The 7,500-nt window shown below is 33.2% G+C and overlaps 1 protein-coding gene across 1 annotated transcript in view; it reads left to right on the top strand.

Moving 5' to 3' along the window:
* Nucleotides 1-3,815: 3,815 nt before the first annotated feature.
* The window catches only part of LOC144975897 (protocadherin Fat 4-like), a 44,608-nt gene continuing 40,923 nt past the window's right edge, over nt 3,816-7,500 (top strand). The window contains 1 exon segment of the mRNA XM_078920085.1: nt 3,816-3,920. The gene's annotated coding sequence lies outside the window, so the exon portion shown is untranslated.

Here is a 7,500-nt window from a genome sequence, read left to right as displayed (position 1 = left end):
ACACACACACACACATCCACATAATATAAGCACACATGTACACGCAAAGAGAGAGAGAGAGAGAGAGAGAGAGAGAGAGAGAGAGAGAGAGAGAGAGAGAGAGGGGGGGGGAGACAATTTTGATTCTGATTGATAACATGAATTTGGGACGGAGAGACTTTGGACACTTACAGTATATACAAGTTAGCAGACCTTTATATCACGAGAACAGCGATCTCCTCTACAATTTCGTTTCTCTCTGTTTAGGCGGACTTTCTGTTTAGGCGGACGACATAAAAATACCAACCGAATCCATATTTTTTCTCTAAATCTTAAGTACATAATTTTTCAAACCAAGCAGATAAAGTTTTATTATGTTGTTAGAGCTTCATGACTGTGCAAACATGAAACTATTTATTTTAAGATGCAAAATCAATAACATATATATTATATATGTGTGTGTGTGTGTGTGTCAGTGGGTACTTGTAGGTACGAGAGTAATGATATATATACACGCATACACACACACACAGACACACACACACACACACACACACACACATACAATTATCCACGAACCCGAGAGGAAAATCAATGCGCTCAGTTTACTCGATGGTATTTGTGTAAATAAAATACCAGCTGTTCTGTCGCTTGATCAACAGAGAGAACGAAGGAATTCTCATTAAACTGCATTAACCAGACTATAAACATTCAAGTTTGTGTGTTAGTCATGACGTAACTATAGTACTCTAGTCGGCCATGGTGTTGGTCCATTATGCCTCCGGATAGTAATGTTGTGAACTGCTTATCCAAGCGCATACTATCTATATAACCGACACAGTAAACTATGAGGAAACTTCCGCTATCAAAGTCAGCTATTAAAAAATCTGTCCGGTCGTGAATAATATGGATTGCCTGTTATACTTGGACAGGACGATTGTCTGTCGCAAAGTACTCAACCAATGAGATGAGGGAGTGGGTTGGGCATTGCACTTCCACCAAAGTGTCTCGGGTGTGAGACCCACTGTCTGCATCTCTTATTTCATTGAGCAACATACTCCGCCACTATCGGTTATTTTGCCTGACACTACACTGCAGCTTAAGTCTGGGTCGTGAAAGTCTTTTCTCAAAGGTGCCTTACCTCCAAAGGACACAACGTTAGGAAATAATTTTCCACGATCATTGTCATCCATCACGCTTAACTCACTCAATCCTAGAGATTTTTGCTACTTTTCAAAATTGGAAAACCATTGTATTAAAAATGAGCATGTACATAAATAGTTTTATTGAACTATCATTAACATGCCAAAACTAAAAACATTAGCTTTGTTGATACAACGCCTATAATTTTGTCTCATAAAAATGTAATAAATAGGCATGGGGTAAAAGTAGCCCGGGTAAACTACGGCTATAGTCGATGTTAGGGTTGAGTGAGTTAATACTGTCCGAGCCGCGACTTTGTGGTCTTGTGGAATGATTCCTGGATTATGAACTACAGGTCAACGGTTCAAATATCTTTGTGGCGTTACGAATATGAATCCTCGGAAAGATCTTTTTTGTACCCAAATTCTCTATTGCTGCTAAGGGCTAACCTAACCCACACCGGAGACTGACTCTGACGACCCGGCACTGCCAGTCCTCTGCCGTCTTCCGGATAAAGACGTCGGGCACGGACAAAATATTAAGAATAAAGAAAGAGAAGAGCCGCTGGATCTACCCAAACCAAGCACCGACGTCCTCAGCCGTTTTGTTGGGGTTTTTATTTTTCGAGATTGGTATGGGTAGGTCTAGCGGCTCTTCTCTTTATTCTTAGTATTTTGTCCTGCCCGACGCCTTTATCCGGAAGACGGCAGAGGACAGCAGTGCCGGATCGTCGGAGTCAGTCTCCGGTGTGGGTCAGCCCTAAGGCGTAAAATGAGTAGCTGGTCAGAATCAGCGTTGTTCCAATGAAAAATTAATAGCAAGAGCCCCATTTGCATGCAATCTATTATGTCACGTCCAACTGGTTATGTGTTGCTGTTGACTTATTGTGAAAATCGCTTTGAGCATATTTTCCCTAAAACCCTCTATTATCCGGGTAATATTAACAATAATAATAATAATAATAATAATAATAATAATAATAATAATAATAATAATATATTAATAATAATAATATAGTAATAATGATAATATAATAATAATAATAATATAATAATAATAATAATAATAATATAAATAATATATAATAATAATAATAATAATAATAATAATAATAATAATAATAATAATAATAATAATAGTAATAATAATAATAGTAATAATGATAATAATAATAATAATAATAATAATAATATAATAATAATAAAATAAATAATAATAATAATAATAATAATAATAATAATAATAATGATGATGATGATGATGATGATGATGATGATGATGATGATGATGATGATGATGATGATGATGATGATGATGATGATAATAATTATTATTATGACAATATTAATAATAATAACAACAATAATAATAATAATAATAATAATAATAATAATAATAATAATAATAATAATAATAATAATAATAATAATAATAATAATAATAATAATAATAATAATAATAATAATAATAATAATATCGATACAAAGTTGTATCAAAGATATTCAACATAACATAATTTATGAGTTGTAGGCTATACCACAACTGTGAGGAAGGGCTTCATGTATGTCTAATGGTAAAATTCCTTTGAAGATTCAGATTAGTTGCTACACGTTAACGGCATTCTCAGACCTACCTACTATCATGAAAAAAATCGTAGCATTACGAAATTTTGGATCCAGTTTCAGAATTTCACGAGCGAGCGTCTCTAAGTTTGAACTTATTGGAAATGAACATTGATGCCAGATTGCACAATATACGGATTTTGAAGCGTCATTCAATTGTTACTTTTATTATTATTATTATTATTATTATTATTATTATTATTATTATTATTATTATTATTATTATTATTATTATTATTATTATTATTATTATTATTATTATTATTATTATTTTAAGTATTGGTGTTATTACCATTATTGTATATTTTGTGGTTATTAATAATGGTATCATTTTACATTTTGGTTTCATTCACCGCTTCTTTTTTACTTTTATGTCTGTTGCCATCAAATTTTATGATTTATTTGCGAAAGTCTAGGAGTAAATAAACTCGAAAGTTGAAAACTTGAAACTTTAATCCGTGTAAGGGTAAAATGTTGATTTTCAAAGGTAACTTTAGCAACTACAATTTGTAACTCCTAAAAATACGAATTTTTGAATTTTCAAGTAGGCAGGTCTGGATTCTATATTATTATTCTACCCCTCTCGCTAAATAGTAACGCGTAATGATATCGTGTTTTCAATAATAATTTGTGACGTCAGATTATAAATTGTTAAATTTAACACAAAAATTAGATTCTTTAAAAAGAAGTAAACCTTTATTGAAGTGGTTTTGAGCATGTCTTTTATTCAAAGATGACGAAACCGGAATCTGTTGAGGGGTAGAATAAATGATTTCTTCCGCTCTTGCTTTTTGGAATTCGAACTTTGTTCCCAAAGCGAAAGCAAGTCTTTAAGAATCGTACAATATGAACACACTCCGTTTATAGTGCTTAGAATGCCCCTAAAACACCCACTCTTTATTCATACCCTTTTGAATGTCTTAACATACCCGATAAATCGCATGATATCATTAAATGGAATAACGTGATTTGAATACCAATAGACTTGAATTCAACCATATCTTTTATGCTTTTGCTTTCTTTTGATATCTATTGATTAAAAGGCTAGCATAACGGTAGACCTTTGCAGTCGTGAAGAATATTATGTTTTTATTCAAACAGCGATTTGTGAAACTGACTAAATCTCTTGTTGCGATCTATCTTTCATTATAAGCGAGGAAAATTGTCAACAAATAGGTATGATGTAGTTGTAGTAATATATTAGTAGTAGTAGTAGTAGTAGTAGTAGTAGTAGTAGTAGTAGTAGTAGTAGTAGTAGTAGTAGTAGTAGTAGTAGTAGTAGTATTCGTTGTGGTAGATGTATAGTAGTAGTAGTAGTAGTAGTAGTAGTAGTAGTAGTAGTAGTAGTAGTAGTAGTAGTAGTAGTAGTAGTAGTAGTAGTAGTAGTAGTGGTATTCGTTGTGGTAGATGTATAGTAGTAGTAGTAGTACTAGTAGTAGTAGTAGTAGTAGTAGTAGTAGTAGTAGTAGTAGTAGTAGTATATAGTAGTAGTAGTAGTAGTAGTAGTAGTAGTAGTAGTAGTAGTAGTATTCGTTGTGGTAGAAATATAGTAGTGGTAGAAGTAGTAGTAGTAGTAATAATAATAATAATAAAAATAATAATAATAATAATAATAATAATAATAATAATAATAATAATAATAATAATAATAATAATAATAAAAATAGTAGTAATAGTAATAGTAGTAGTAGTAGTAGTAGTAGTAGTAGTAGTAGTAGTAGTAGTAGTAGTAGTAGTAGTAGTAGTAGTAGCAGTAGCAGCAGAAGTAGTAGTAGTAGTAGTAGTAGCAGCAGCAGCAGTAGTAGTAGTAGTAGTAGTAGTAGTAGTAGTAGTAGTAGTAGTAGTAGTAGTAGTAATAGTAGTAGTAGTAGTAGTAGTAGTAGTAGTAGTAGTAGTAGTAGTAGTAGTAGTAGTAGTAGCAGCAGCAGCAGCAGTAGTAGTAGTAGTAGTAGTAGTAGTAGTAGTAGTAGTAGTAGTAGTAGTATTCGTTGTGGTAGATGTATAGTAGTAGTAGTAGTAGTAGTAGTAGTAGTAGTAGTAGTAGTAGTAGTAGTAGTAGTAGTAGTAGTAGTAGTAGTAGTAGTAATAATATAATAATAGTAGTAGTAGTAGTAGTAGTAGAAGTAGTAGTAGTAGTAGTAGTAGTAGTAGTAGTAGTATAGTAGTAGTAGTAGTAGTAGTAGTAGTAGTCGTAATAGTAGTAGTAGTAGTAGTAGTAGTAGTAGTAGTAGTAGTAGTAGTAGTAGTAGTAGTAGTAGTAGTAGTAGTAGTAGTCGTAACTGTTGTTGTTTTTATCCTAAAATCGATTCAAAATAATTCTTTTCTATCGCGTGTAGCTTAGGCTTCATTCGAATCGTAGTATAGCTTTTTTATCTTATTTCATAAAGCGGATATAAGACTGAATGATACTTTTAAAAAGATAAAGATGTTGCCTGAAATTCTGTTTGAAATCGTTATATATTTGTTATACTACAGTAATCAAGAGGGGGGGGGGGGGTCCCGATACCTCAGGTGGTAGAGCACTCGCTTCACTCGCAAAGGGACCAAGATCGATCCCGGGTGCAATCGTGATTATTCCCGACCCCCTTTGTCAACCCAGCGGTAAATAGGTAGCTTGGTCTGTTAGATGTGGAGGAAAGTACCTTGCATTAGACTAACGTTCTATCCAAAAGGTAGCCAGCAATTTATAATGTCCGTTTCACGCTACAGAGACCGGAATAAACTCCGGTTCCATGGGTTAAAAGGCTGAAGAATAGGAATCAATAATTAATATCATTCATAAATAAAGAGGCTGATTTATGGTCGCGTTCCAAAGTCATTTATTTAAACGAGAATTTGAAAGGGCATCTATCAAAGAATGCCAGGCAAATCAGAAAGAAAAATACAAGAAAAAAAAGACACCAAAAATCAGCCTGCCTCGACATCGATTCGAACCCCAGACCCCCTTGTTACCGGCCAAAAGTTTTACCATTACAACAGTGGGGTCGCTCGATAATAGGGACCATTTAATTCTTATACTTTTCACATCGGTATGCGGTAATAATAATAATAATAGTAATAATAATAATAATAATAATAATAATAATAATAATAATAATATAATAATAATAATAATAATAATAATAATAATAATATAATAATAAAAAGAAGAAGAAGAAGAGAAGAGAAGAAGAAGAAGAAGAAGAAGAAGAAGAAGAAGAAGAAGAAGAAGAAGAAGAAGAAGAAGAAGAAGAAGAAGAAGAGAAGAAGAAAAGAAAAGAAGAAGAAGAAGAAGAAGAAGAAGAAGAAGAAGAAGAAGAAGAAGAAGAAGAAGAAGAAGAAGAAGAAGAAGAAGAAGAAGAAGAAGAAGAAGAACAAGAAGAAGAAGAAGAAGAAATAATATTAATAATAATGATAATAATAATATTCTATTTTTTTTATTAGGGTTGGTGACGACGTACAATTATTTGCAGGTCCGAGAACCTATTGCTTTGCGGGCTTATTGTTGTAATAGAAAACTAAAAAAATTGACGCAAAAATATTATCCATTACAACAATGTTAAACTAGGCCCATATGTGGGTTAGGATGTCAGACCTACATATATGTTCACGTCGGTTAGGGTTCAACATCGTTCCGAACAGCCAAGGTAAAATTTTCATCATCGAGCAAAGAATTATTGCTGGCAAATAAAAAATATTAATAAACTATTTTTTACATATTGAAAAACGAGTAATTTGAAACCCGTCTTTTTATTTCAGGCTAATTCTATGATCCGTTGACACTCAAAATTAATACGTAGAAAATCTGCTCGGTCTTAACACTGGTAACTTAGTAACACTGGCTCTAAACTCTCGGAACAACGGCGGACGCCGTATGAAATTTTTCTCCGGCGAGCTTAAACGCGTATCCAGAGGAAAAAAAACCCTATCAATTTGATCATGTTTTGACTTTTACACATTCTGATCACAAGGCATATGAAAAGGGAATGAAAAGTTCTAGGCAGCACGAAGAATAAAAAGTAATGATTTTCTTTGTTTAGAACCAAGATGGCCGCCGTTGCCGGGCGCGTGACATCAGACTACTGAATCCAATTCTAGCATTTCCACAAATTGGTGAGGTGATTATAAATCTCTCTTGATTGTATCAAGTAATAATAATCTCTTCCGCAACAAACATGATGACGTAATTATAAATCTCTCTTGATACTATCAAGTAATGATAATCTTTCTAATCTGTTCTTTTAACAAACAGGGTTGGGGATCAACATTTTTCCATAAAGCCAATGTTAAATTGTTATCGTCGGGCACATAATTAGCAGCAAATCTAAAAATACAATAAAATAGTATAATTAATATAATTAATTGATGACCGCCTGCTCCTAATAGCCTTTATTTCTCGGCAAATATTGTAGGTTCTCCTCTAGTCGGCTATGTGGTCTCGTGGCATGACACTCGCTTTCGGATCGGAAGGTCCTGGGTTCGAGCCTGGCTCGGCGCATAGTTGAGTCCTTGGAAAAAGGCTCTTTACTCACATTCTCTCACCGTACTCAAGTGAAAAATGAGTACCTCGCCGATAACAGCGTTGTCTCTGTCCGAAAAAAAATGTAATATCGCCTTATAGCGTCATGTCCCGTCCTACATGTTAAATGTATAGCTGTTGGTCAGGGACTCATTGTAAAGCGCTTTGAGCACGTTTAGTGGATATTGCGCTATATAAAAGCTCAATTATTATTATTATTATTATTATTATTATTATTATTATTATTATTATTATTAT

The sequence above is a fragment of the Berghia stephanieae genome, chromosome 6, assembly GCF_034508935.2.
Source record: "Berghia stephanieae isolate SIO BIC M18660-M18661 chromosome 6, UCSD_Bste_1.3, whole genome shotgun sequence".
Lineage (NCBI taxonomy): Eukaryota > Metazoa > Mollusca > Gastropoda > Nudibranchia > Aeolidiidae > Berghia > Berghia stephanieae.
Note: the sequence above shows the minus strand (reverse complement) of the source record. Positions and strands in the feature narration are given on the sequence as shown.